Source organism: Hylobates moloch, unplaced genomic scaffold, assembly GCF_009828535.3.
Source record: "Hylobates moloch isolate HMO894 unplaced genomic scaffold, HMol_V3 SCAFFOLD_1, whole genome shotgun sequence".
Lineage (NCBI taxonomy): Eukaryota > Metazoa > Chordata > Mammalia > Primates > Hylobatidae > Hylobates > Hylobates moloch.
The window spans coordinates 230,186,235-230,199,018 of NW_026652276.1; the positions used below are offsets into that span (position 1 = coordinate 230,186,235).

General features: G+C 39.5%; 1 non-coding gene and 1 pseudogene across 1 annotated transcript; both read left to right on the forward strand.

The window, feature by feature from the left end:
- The first annotated feature begins 4,554 nt into the window (after window positions 1-4,554).
- LOC116813185 (nucleophosmin-like) lies at window positions 4,555-7,677 on the forward strand (annotated as a pseudogene).
- TRNAC-GCA (transfer RNA cysteine (anticodon GCA)) lies at window positions 4,627-4,698 on the forward strand. The gene has a single exon. It is a non-coding gene; the product is annotated as a tRNA-Cys (tRNA).
- Window positions 7,678-12,784: the final 5,107 nt, after the last annotated feature.

Consider the following 12,784-nt stretch of genomic DNA (forward strand, 5'->3'; position numbering starts at 1 on the left):
CTTTCTGTGTCTTATTAAGTTTAAAGAGCTTTTTCATCAAGTTCAACTTCCATGTTATATAAGTGAGCTTCCTGTAAGAATAAGCAATCACATTTCAGGATGTTTGTCTTATCTTTTTGGTAACTGTTCTAAGAAACAGTCTTTATTAGGTTTTTGATGACTTAGGAAAACTGAGCTTTGAATGCTTTAAGTCTACAAAAAAATCCATGTAACTTTCTGTATTGCTTTTGAAATTTTTGACTATCACTATGGTTAAATGAATGACTATTATTTCACAGTGATCTGTGATCCTGTTTTAATCAGGTGTTTAAAAACTTTTGGCATCTTTGACAGGCTTTCCCAATGTAAAAATTCCAAATTAAGTCTTTTTGATCTTGAATTTGCTTTGTGATTTTTCCAGTTGAGCCCCAGGAGAGCATCAAAAGATGTATCTCTCATTTTTATAGAGATAGTAAATGATTAGGCTTGTTTGGTAAATTATATGGGATGCATTGTCAGATGATAAGTGATGCTAGATTTTTTTCAGTCACATTTGTGATATGTTATTTTAATTTTTATTTTTTTGAGATGGAGTCTCACTCTGTTGCCCAGGCTGGAGTGCAGTGGTGTGATCTCAGCTCACTGCAACCTCTGCCTCCTGGGTTCACGGGATTCTCCTGCCTCAGCCTCCTGAGTAGCTGGGATTACAGGTGTGTGCCACCACACCTGGCTGAGGTTTGTATTTTTTGTAGAGACAGGGTTTCACTGTGTTGGCCAGTCTGGTCTCGAACTCCTGACCTCAGGTGATTCACCCACCTCAGCCTCCCAAAGTGCTGGGATTACAGGTGTGAGCCACCACACCCAGCCACATTTGTGATATGTTATTGACCTAAATGTTCCAAAATTGTATTAAACTCTTAAAAATATAATGTCATTAGACATAATTTGGGTTATGTTGTATGCCACAAAAATAACCAAATTTCTGTGTCAATTGCTGATATAATGAACTTACATCAGATTTTTAAACATGATTATTTTAAGTTTTTGTCATCCACAGTTATTGTTTTGATTTTTCTCTAAAAGCCTTTGGAATCAGATTCATGGAGGAGACTCTAACAAGTACACTTAAATATGGGCTTCTAATAATTTCAAGATCAATTAACTAAACAAAAATCTTTAGGCCAGGCGCAGTGGCTCACGCCACTGTGGCCAATCTTTTCCCTCCGAAATGGGACCAGAGCAGCAGTTTGGGACAGGTTCATGTCAGCACCAAGGAACATAATCCTAACTACAGAGTGATTTGATCAGCAATGCTTTTAGAGAAAGACCTTGATCAAAAGGGGGAAAGGTGGAAGTTGTCAGAATCAAAATGGAGTTAATTGTATTAAAAACTCTGACAGGCCAGGTGCGATGGCTTATGCCTGTAATCCCAGCACTTTGGGAGGCCAAGGAGGGCTATCATGAGGTCAGAAGATCAATACCATCCTGGCTAACACAGTGAAACCCCATCTCTACTAAAAATACAAAAAATTAGCCGTGTGTGGTGGCATGTGCCTGTAGTCCCAGCTACTCAGGAGGCTGAGGCAGGAAAATCTCTTGAACCCAGGAGGCGGTGGTTGCAGTGAGCCGAGATCACACTACTGCACTCCAGCCTGGGCAACAGAGTGAGACTCCATTTCCAAAAAACAACAACAAAAACAAACAAACAAAAAACGACAAAACAAAAAGCTCTGACAATTAGAGCTGGAGAAGGCTATAAAAAGGAAGGGAGGGTTTGTTTTTTTTTTTTTTTAAATTTTTTGAGACTTTGTCTCACTCTGTTGCCCAGTCTGGAATGCAGTGGTGCAATCTTGGCTCACTGCAACCTGTGCCTCCCAGGCTCAAGCAATCCTCCTGTCTTAGCTTCCCAAGTAGCTGCAACTACAGGCACATGCCACCACATCCAGTTAATTTTTAAATTTTTTTGTGGAGACAAAGTGTCTCTATATTGCACAGCCCAGTCTCGAACTCCTGGGCTTAAGTGATCTTCTTGTCTTGTCCTTCCAAAGTGCTGGGATTACGGGTGTGAACCACCATACCCAGCAAAAGGGAGAGTTCTTATGCATGAATGCCTGATAACAAGAACTATCACAAAAGACTCTGCAAAATCCGTAACTTTACACAAAGGCCGTTGCAAACTTACACAAAAATGCTTCTATAGGGACATCTGTTCAGTGGCTGCCTGTCCAGCCTTGCACTGGTGCTGCCCTTGTTATTTATCCTTGTAGCCAAGAATTATCTCAAAACAATTATATAATCCTCACTTTTCCTTTAATAACCTTCGTCTTCCTTTACCTCCCTGAATATGCAAATAGTTTACTATGGCACACATCATTTTCTTTTAGAGAGTCTCACTTTCTGTTACTTAAGTTGACAAATATCTTGAATAATCAGAAAATAAAGGCAATAAGATGAGAATCACTTCCATCTTTCTTCTATCAATTCCAACCAAACAGTCTCCGTCTGTATTCACATAATCTGCCTTTCCCTCTGTTATGAGGAAGGGTTCCCATTCTTACCCAAGGCCAACTTATTACTTATAGTTAAATTCCACCCCTTGCTTCCTTAAGGACCACACCATGATGATGTCTTTACTCTCCTGCATCATTTGCCCCCTCTCTATGGTATTATTATAAGCATATAAACATGCTTTACTGTCATTCATCTTTTAAAAGTTTCTCTTGATTCCATGACCCTCCAGTTCCTGTTCAATTTTTCTGCTATTATTTTCCTGAAAAACCACTCAAATTAATCAACTGTTCTCATCAACCTCACATCCTTGCTCCCATTCCAATCCAGCTTTCATTTCACCTGATCCATGGAAACAGCCTTCATCGAGCTTATTAATGGCCTATATTTGTTAATATTTTGCCAGTGCCAGGGGGCAATTCTCTCTCCCTGTTTACTTGGCCTCTCATGCTTTTGCAATCCTGCATATGCAGCTCCAACAGGCTTGGACTCTCTTCTTTGAATGGTAAAGATCCTCTAAGTCCGGGGCCCAAGTGTGATGATGTGCAGATATTATCTGGCAGGACTCAAGTAAATTGTTCTAGTTCCTGCCTTACTTCTCAGCACACATCTGGCCACTGCTGAACAGAGGCATGACAGAGCATCAATAGCAAGACCCTTTGACAAATTCACTGTTCATCACAACGCTCCTCCAAATAGTAAAGAATTGGAAATAACCTAAATGTCCAAATTCAATGGAATAGTGAGTCAAAATGTATCAAGGTACAAGGCCTTTAACAAAAGTGACCTTTCCTTGTCTTCCCAGCCTGGGCTGATGTTAGCTCCTTCCCTGCTCCTGTCCCATAGAGCCTGAGGCACACCCTTGGCTACTTCATGCCCTTAGGCCCACTTCCTGGCAGAATTACTCCAATAAGTCTCCACTCAGTGTTATAGGGGGTAGGTAAGAGATGACATAATAGAGAGAGAGAGAGGGCTGGAGGTTCAGGTGTGGGGAGGAGTCAGCCAGTGGCCTCACTGCCAGGGGAAAGGTGCCCATGCAAGGCTGTTGAGGGAGAGGTTCCATCTAGGCAGGGATTGGGGCCCAGGACACTCAGTTAAGGGGCCAGTTTCAGCTCCTTCAGCAGAGCTGGCTGGCTGAAAATATCATGATCTTGGGCCAACAGAGGGAGGCTACGGTCGATTCTGGCATGTTGAAGTGGCCTTGAGAAAACAAAAAAACATGGTAAATATGAAATTACTTCAGAGAGACAGGCAAACTTGGTACAAGCAGCCCATGGGTGTTGGGGACCCTCCACAGTATTTCTGGACAAATTCACTACTTACCCAAAGTCCTTGTGAGCTTCGTGGACTTTATTGGAGACTGTGTCTATGGGAGAGAAGATGGATGGGGTGAGGCATTGGGAAGGGTTGATAGGTGAGTTAAAGTCTTTTTTGGCTTGTCTACCAGTGGTTGTGAGTCTCTTTTTGCTCTGCCCCCCATGCAGGACCCAGCTGTTCAGATGGGAGGAAGCTCCTGCCCCTACTGCCTCCCTATTCTTGCTGCCCATGCAGAGCCACCGCCCTCTGAAATGAATCTCGAAACCCAGCCTCCATACCCTGCATGGCTCAGAGCTACTGACCACAGTGTTTCCCCAGCCCCCCCAATCAATTTTCTTCTTAAGGGAATCTGAAGCTGTTCACCTTATTTCTCCACAATATTTAGCATATTGTGGGGGATCAACCCCACAATCTGACTCATGCAGTAGAAAGGGGGACAGTAGGTCATCTTGTGTCTCAGGGTGTGAGGTTGTGGCCAGGTCTCGTTTCAGACATGCTAGTCTATCTATGCAGAGACTTCTCTGCTCCTCAGCACTCTAGTACAGGAAGGCAGGAGGGGAACCAGGCTTCTATTAAGCTGGGACAGCCAGTGACTGCCCACTGCAAGGCAGATGGAACAGGGATGGCAGAGGTAAAGATATGCCTGACACATGAAATATGCTCAGTAGGTGTTCACAGGTAGACCAGGGAGTGAGTGATGGCAGTGAGGGCCAGGCTATTATGGGCAGGCTTCCCACACCCCTCAGGAGCATGGCCGTGAGTCCAGAAACAGCCATCAGCTGCACAGTTGTAAAGGTGAAATTAAGACACAGAGCAAGTGCTGGGGGTATAGCTCAGGGGTAGAGCATTTGACTGCAGATCAAGAGGTCCCTGGTTCAAATCCAGGTGCCCCCTACTCGTTTTAATCACTGAAGTAGTACTGGGATTTCTGCCCCTTCTCCCCACATGTGACCATTGGTGTGCTTTATTTTAGGATAAAATTTAGTGTCTGGATCAGGACAAGGTCTAAGAATCCTCCCCTGATCATCACTCAGATAATATAATAACTACTAGGCTCACATTTGATTGAAGAGTCTGACCAAGTTAGCCCAGACAAGCCCCACTTCCGGGTCTCTTGCCCTTCATGGTCTATATGTAGACTTCACTCTTTCTCAGTATCTCATTTCCTCAACCTCACTGTAATCTCCAGGAAGAAGGCACAGACTATCTCTTTGATCTTGCTACTACTTACTGTGAAGTATGAAGGAAGTATATGCAGCTTCCTACTTCCCAGAGGCAACTATAATGATTTGAAAGCCATGTCAAAAGTTGTCTCTTCTCTGTCTGTGAATTTCTTGAGGGTGCTGCCTCTACCACAGATTCTGGCCACCTGATTCTCCCTTCTTCTCTCCCAACACTTCTTATTTCTTACCCTGGGTCAGTATTTCCTTGATGAGAATACCTAGAAGTAGACCCTACTTTATATTATATTTACAAATTCAGATAAAATATTTAAGACATATAAATGGCTGTAACAAATCTTCAGAGAATTCTCTACTTTCCTTGATGAACAAAGAAATTTGAAATAATCTTTTATATGAGGACAAATAAAAATTCAGAAAATATGAAAAACATCTCATTAAAAGTATCAAAGAGCTAACGTGGGAAATACCAGATGTAGATTTGGAAATGATGGGAAGCAGAAATTTAAATCTCCATACTAAAAGCTGCTTTGGCCCTGAATGTATTTCTCAGTTCAGAAGAGGCAGCTGAGAAGCTGAGCGGAGCTTTTGGGAGCCTCTCAAAACTAGGGAGATACAAGTCAGAATTCTGGGCCCAACTAGAATATAGACATTGATGAGACCAAATCTGGCTTTGGACTAGGAGCTCAAGGGGTAAGAGTGAATGGAAAGAAATTCAGCCACTGTGAGAATTTGTGGCTAGGCTTTTTAACTTTTGAATGGCTCAGGAAAACTCAAACCTTGAAATTATATTAAGGTGTCCTGATTGCTCAGATACTTGGAAAAAGCAAATAAAGGAAGATATTATTATCCCTGACCTTAGATTAGTTCTACAAATACAATTTAAAGTAAAATTTTAGCATACAGCCAAAGATAACCAAATACACAGGGAAGCAAAAAGCTATGAATGAGAATAAACAGAAATAACAGACCACAGAACTAAAGAAAGGGACTTTGGATATTAGAACTACCAGAAACATTATAAAATAACAATGTTACTATGTTCAAGGAGATAAAAGCCAACCTTGAAAATTTCAATAGGAAATTTAAAAGCATGAAAAGTAACTTAGAAGATTTTAAGACAAAATATAAATTTTATGTCTAAAAATATAACTAAAATTTAAAAACTCAATGAATAGGCCTATGCTCTTCTTAATAAATAGATTAAGCCAATGAGAAAAATCAGTGAACTAAAACACTGGGAGGAGAAACTATCCATCATAAAACATGGAAAGACAAAAGTATGGCAAACACAGAAGATAAGGTAATTAATATAGAAGAACAGAAAGAAAAAAGAATAAAGAAAAGTGAACAGAGCCTAAGGAACCTGTGGGACACCACAAGTGGACCAACATATGCATTGTGAGACTCCCAGAAAAGGAAGGGAGAGAAAATGGGGCAGAGAGAATATTTGAAGAAATAATAGTTGAAAACTACCCAACATTGATGAAAGACATGAATATAAAAATCTAAGAAGCTCAGCTGGGCACAGTGGCTCATGCCTGTAATCCTGGTACTTTGGAAGGCTGAGGTGGGTGGATCACTTGAGGTCAGGAGTTTGAGACCAGCCTGGCCAACCTGGTGCAATCCCATCTCTACTTAAAAAAAAAAAAAAGGGCATGGTGGCACATGCCTGTAATCCCAGCTACTCAGGAGGCTGAGGCATGAGAATTGCTTGAACCCAAGAGGCAGAGGTTAAAGTGAGCTGAGATCACTCTGGTGTGATTCCGTCCTGTGCGGCTGTTCTCTTGAGCAGTGGTCATTTATCTCCATCCACCTTCTCTCCCACCTAAGTGTGTACCACCACCTGATGGAAGATTCGTGGACATGGCAATGAGGCCCCTGAGGTCCCAGAACTATCTTTTCAGTTGTGAACTAAAGGCCAACAAAGATTATCACTTTAAGGTGGATAATAATGAAAATGGACACCAATTATCTTTAACAACAATCAATTTAGGGGATGGTGCAGCAGATGAATTGGACATTGCTGAAACAGAGGCAATGAATTACGAAGGCAGTCCAATTAAAGTAATACTGGCAACTTTGAAAATGTCTGTACAGCCAACGGTTTCCCTTGGGGGCTTTGAAATAACACCACCAGTGGTCTTACAGTTGAAGTGTTGTTCAGGGCCAGTGCATATTAGTGGACAGCACTTAGTAGCTGTGGAGGAAGATAGAGTCAGAAGATGAAGACAAGGAGGTTGTGAAGCTCTTAAGTATATCTGGAAAGCAGTCTGCCCCTGGCGTGGTAGCAAGCTTCCACAGAAAAAAGTAAAACTTGCTGCTGATGAAGATGATGATGGTGATGATTTTGATGATAAGGAAACTGAAGGAAAACACTAGTGAAGAAATCTATATGAGATACTCCAGCCAAAAATGCACAAAAGTCAAATCAGAATGGAAAAGGCTCAAAACCACCATCAATACCAAGATCAAATGGACAAGAATCCTTCAAAAAACAGCAAAAAACTCCTGAAACACCAAAAGGACCTAGTTCTGTAGAAGACATTAAAGCAAAAATGCAAGCAAGTATAGAAAAAGTGGTTCTATTCCCACAGTGGAAGCCAAGTTCATCAGTTATGTGAGGAATTGCTTCCAGATGACTGACCAGGAGGCTATTCAAGATCTCTGGCAGTAGAGGAAGTCTCTTTAAGAAAATAGTTTAAACAATTTATTTAAAAATTTTCATCTCATTTCATTTCTGTAACAGTTGTTATTTGGCTGTCTTTTTTGTAATGCAGAGTGAGAACTTTCCCTACCATGTTTGATAAATGTTGTCTAGGTTCCATTGCCAAGAACATGTTGTCCAAAATGCCTGTTTAGTTTTTAAAGATGGAACTCTGCCCTTTGTTTGGTTTTAGGTATGTATGGAATGTTATAATAGGACATAGTAGTAGCGGTGGTTAGACATGGAAATGGTAGGGAGACAAAAATATACATGTGAAATAAAGCTCAGTAATTTAATAAAAAAAAAAGTGAGCTGAGCTCATGCCACTGCACTCCAGCCCGAGTGACAGAATGAAACCCTGTCTCAAAAAAAAAGAAGAAAAAATAAAAAAACTAAGAAGCTCAATGCATTCCAAGGAAGACGACCTAAAGAGACCCACACTGAGGAAAAAGGACACCCTATTCAAAAAAATGGTGTGAAAAAATTGGCAAGCCACCTGTAGAAGAATGAAACTGGATCCTCACCTCTCACCTTATACAAAAATCAACTCAAGATGGGTCAAAGACTTAAATCTAAGACCTGAAACCGTAAAAATTCTAGAAGATAACATTGGAAAAACCCTTCTAGACACTGGCTTAGGCAAACACTTCATGATCAAGAACCCAAACGCAAACACAACAAAAACAAAGATAAATAGATGGGACTTAATTAAACTAAAAAGCTTCTGCTCAGCAAAAGAAATAATCGGCAGAGTAAACAGGCAACTCACAGAGTGGGAGAAAATATTCACAATCTATACACCTGACAAAAGATTAATGTCCAGAATATACAAGGAACTCAAATCATCAAGAAAAAAAAAATCCCATCAGGAAGTGGGCTAAGGACATAAATAAACAATTCTCAAAAGAAGATATACAAATGACCAACAAACATGAAGAAATGCTCAACATCACTAATTATCAGGGAAATGCAAATCAAAACCACAATGTGATACCACCTTACTCCTGCAAGAATGGACATAATTAAAAAAAAATAGCTGTTGGCACGGATGTGGGGAGAAGGAGCTCTTTTACGCTGTTGGTGGGATTGTAAACTAGCACAACCACTGTAGAAAACAGTATAGAGATTCCTTAAAGAACTAAAAGTAGACCTACCATTTGATATGATATATAAAGATGTGATTTTGCAACATCAACAACTGAAAGGGGTAGTGATGGAGCTGTTAACAAACCAGAGATTTGTATGTTACTGAAGTTAAGTTGGCATGAATTCAAATTGGAGTGTTGTATTGTTATAATATTAAATGTAATCCCCATGATAACCACAAAGAAAATAGCTATAGAATATGTACATATTAAAAAACCCATATATATATATATACATACATATATCTAAGAAGCTCAATGAATTCCAAGCAAGATAAACTAAAGAGACCCACACTGAGACACATTATAATCAACTTTTGACATCCCAGGACAAAGAGAATCTTGAAAGTGACATACATATATATATATGAAAGAAATTTAAACATTTCACTACAAAAAAACAGTAATGCAGAAATGAGGGCTAAAACTGCTAAGAGGCATACAGAAGATGAATAGCAAAATGACAGAAGTAGTTTTCTCTTTATCAGTAATTACTTTAAATGTAAATGGATTAAACTCTAATCAAAAGGCAGAGATTGGCAGAGTGTACACAAAAACATGATCTAACTATATGCTGTCTATAAAGGATTCACTTTAGACCTAAAGACACAAATAGATTGAAAGTGAAAAGATGCAAAAAGATATTCCATACAAATAGTAATCAAAAGACAGAGGGGGTGGCAAAACTAATACCAGAAAAAAATAGACCTTAAATCAAAAAAGATTACAACACAAAAAAGGACATTATTAATAAAAAGCTTAGACCGGGTGTGGTGGTTCATGCCTGTAATTCCAACACTTTTGTGGGCCAAGGTAGGAGGATTGCTTGATGTCAGGAAGTTGAGACCTGTCTGAGCAACATAGTGACAATCTGTACAAAAAGTAAAAAATTAGCTGGGCATGATGGCTTCTGCCTATAGTCCTAGCTACTTGGGAAGCTGAGGTGGGAGGACTGCTTGAGCCCAGGAGTTTGAGGCTGCAGTGAGCTATAATTGCACTACTGTACTCCAGCCTGGGCAACAGAATGAGACCTCAATCTCTCTTTAAAAAAAGTTCAATACAACAAGAATATGTAACAATTATAAACATTTATGTACCTAATAACACATGGAGCAAGAACCAAAACAACATAATTGAAGGGAGAAGTAGAAAGTACTCAAATAATAAAGACTTCAGCACTCTACTCACAATAATAAATAGAACAATCAGATTGACAATAAGTAAGGAAATAGAAGACTTAACACAATAAACTAATTATATGTAGTAGATATATATAGAACACTACCCAACAACAGCAGCAGACACATTTTTCTCAAGTGCACATGGAACATTTTCCAGGATAGATCATATTTTAGGCCACATATTAAGTCACAATAGACTTAAAAAGATATCATAAAAAATATATCCTTGAACCACAACAGGATGAATATAAATAACAGAAGTAAAACTGGAAAATTCACAAAATTGTGGAAATTAAACAACACACTCTTAATCAATTGAAGAACAAATCACAAAGAAAATCAGAAATACTTACAGTGAAAGTGAAAACACAACATACCAAAACTTATGGAACACAGTGAAAGCAATGATAAGGGAACAATTTATAGCTATAAACACATTAAAAAACATGAAAAATTTCAAATTAATAACCTAGCTTTACAACTTAAGGAACTAGAAATTGAAGAACATGTTTTACTTTTTATTATACTTTAAGTTCTAGGGTACATGTGCACAATGTGCAGGTTTGTTACATATGTATACATGAGCCATGTTGGTGTGCTGCATCCATTAACTCGTCATTTATATTAGGTATATCTCCTAATGCTATCCAGCCCCCCTCCCCTCACCCCATGACAGGCCCCAGTGTGTGATGTTCCTCATCCTGTGTCCAAGTGTTCTCATTTTTCAATTCCCACCTATGAGTGAGAATATGTGGTGTTTGGTTTTCTGTCCTTTGCAATAGTTTGCTCAGAATGATGGTTTCCAGCTTCATCCATGTCCCTACAAAGAACATGAACTCATCCTTTTTTATGGCTGCATAGTATTCCATGGTGTATATGTGCCACATTTTCTTAATCCAGTCTATCATTAATGGACATTTGGGTTGGTTCCAAGTCTTTGCTATTGTGAATAGTGTCGCAATAAACATATGTGTGCATGTGTCTTTATAGCAGCATGATTTATAATCCTTTGGGTATATACCCAGTAATGGGATGGCTGGGTCAAATGGTATTTCTTTTTTTTAAATTAAACTTTAAGTTCTAAGGTACATGTGCACAATATGCAAGTTTGTTACATATGTATACATGTGCCATGTTGGTGTGCTGCACCCATTAACACGTCATTTACATTAGGTATATCTCCTAATGCTATCCCTCCCCACTCCTCCCACCCCGTGACAGGCCCTGGTGTGTGGTGTTCCCCACCCTGTGTCCAAGTGTTCTCGTTGTTCAATTCCCACCTGTAAGTGAGAACATGCGGTGTTTGGTTTTTTGTCCTTGTGATAGTTTGCTCAGAATGATGGTTTCCAGCTTCATCCATGTCCCTACAAAGGACACGAACTCATCCTTTTTTATGGCTGCATAGTATTCCATGGTGTATATGTGCCACATTTTCTTAATCCAGTCTATCATTGATGGACATTTGGGTTGGTTCCAAGTCTTTGCTATTGTGAATAGTGCCACAATAAACATACGTGTGCATGTGTCTTTGTAGCAACATGATTTATAATCCTTTGGGTATATACTCAGTAATGGGATGGCTGGGTCAGATGGTATTCTAGTTCTAGATCCTTGAGGAATTGCCACACTGTCTTCCACAATGGTTGAACTAGTTTACAGTCCCCCCAACAGTGTAAAAGTGTTGCTATTTCTCTGCATCTCCTCCAGCACCTGTTGTTTCCTGACTTTTTAATGATCACCATTCTAACTGGTGTGAGATGGTATCTCATTGTGGTTTTGATTTGCGTTTCTCTGATGGCCAGTGATGATGAGCATTTTTTCACGTGTCTGTTGGCCACATAAATGTCTTCTTTTGAGAAGTGTCTGTTCACATCCTTCGTACACTTTTTGATGAGGTTGTTTGATTTTTTCTTGTAAATTTGTTTAAGTTCTTTGTAGATTCTGGATGTTAGCCCTTTGTCAGATGGGTGGATTGTAAAAATTTTCTCCCATTCTGTAGGTTGCCTGTTCACTCTGATGGTAGTTTCTTTTGCTGTGCAGAAGCTCTTTAGTTTAATTAGATCCCACTTGTCAATTTTGGCTTTTGTTGGCATTGCTGTTGGTGTTTTAGTCATGAAGTCCTTGCCCATGCCTATGTCCTGAATGGTATTGCCTAGGTTTTCTTCTAGGGTTTTTATGGTGTTAGGTCTAACATTTAAGTCTTTAATCCATCTTGAATTAATTTTTATATAAGGTGTAAGGAAGGGATCTAGTTTCACTTTCTACATATGGCTAGCCAGTTTTCCCAGCACCATTTATTAAACAGGGAATCCTTTCCCCATTTCTTGTTTTATTAGGTTTGTCAAAGATCAGATGGTTGTAGATGTGTGATATTATTTCTGAGGGCTCTGTTCTGTTCCATTGGTCTATATCTCTATTTTAGTACCAGTACCATGCTGTTTTGTAGTATAGCCTTGTAGTATAGTTGTAGTATACATGTAGCCTTGTAGTATAGTTTGAGGTCAGGTAGCGTGATGCCTGCAGCTTTGTTCTTTTGGCTTAGGATTGTCTTGACAATGAGGGCTCTTTTTTGGTTCCATATGAACTTTAAAGTAGTTTTTTTTCCAATTCTGTGAAGAAAGTCATTGGTAGCTTGATGGGGATGGCATTGAATCTATAAATTACCTTGGGCAGTATGGCCGTTTTCATATTGATTCTTCCTATCCATGAGCATGGAATGTTCTTCCATTTGTTTGTGTCCTCTTTTATTTCATTGAGCAGTGGTTT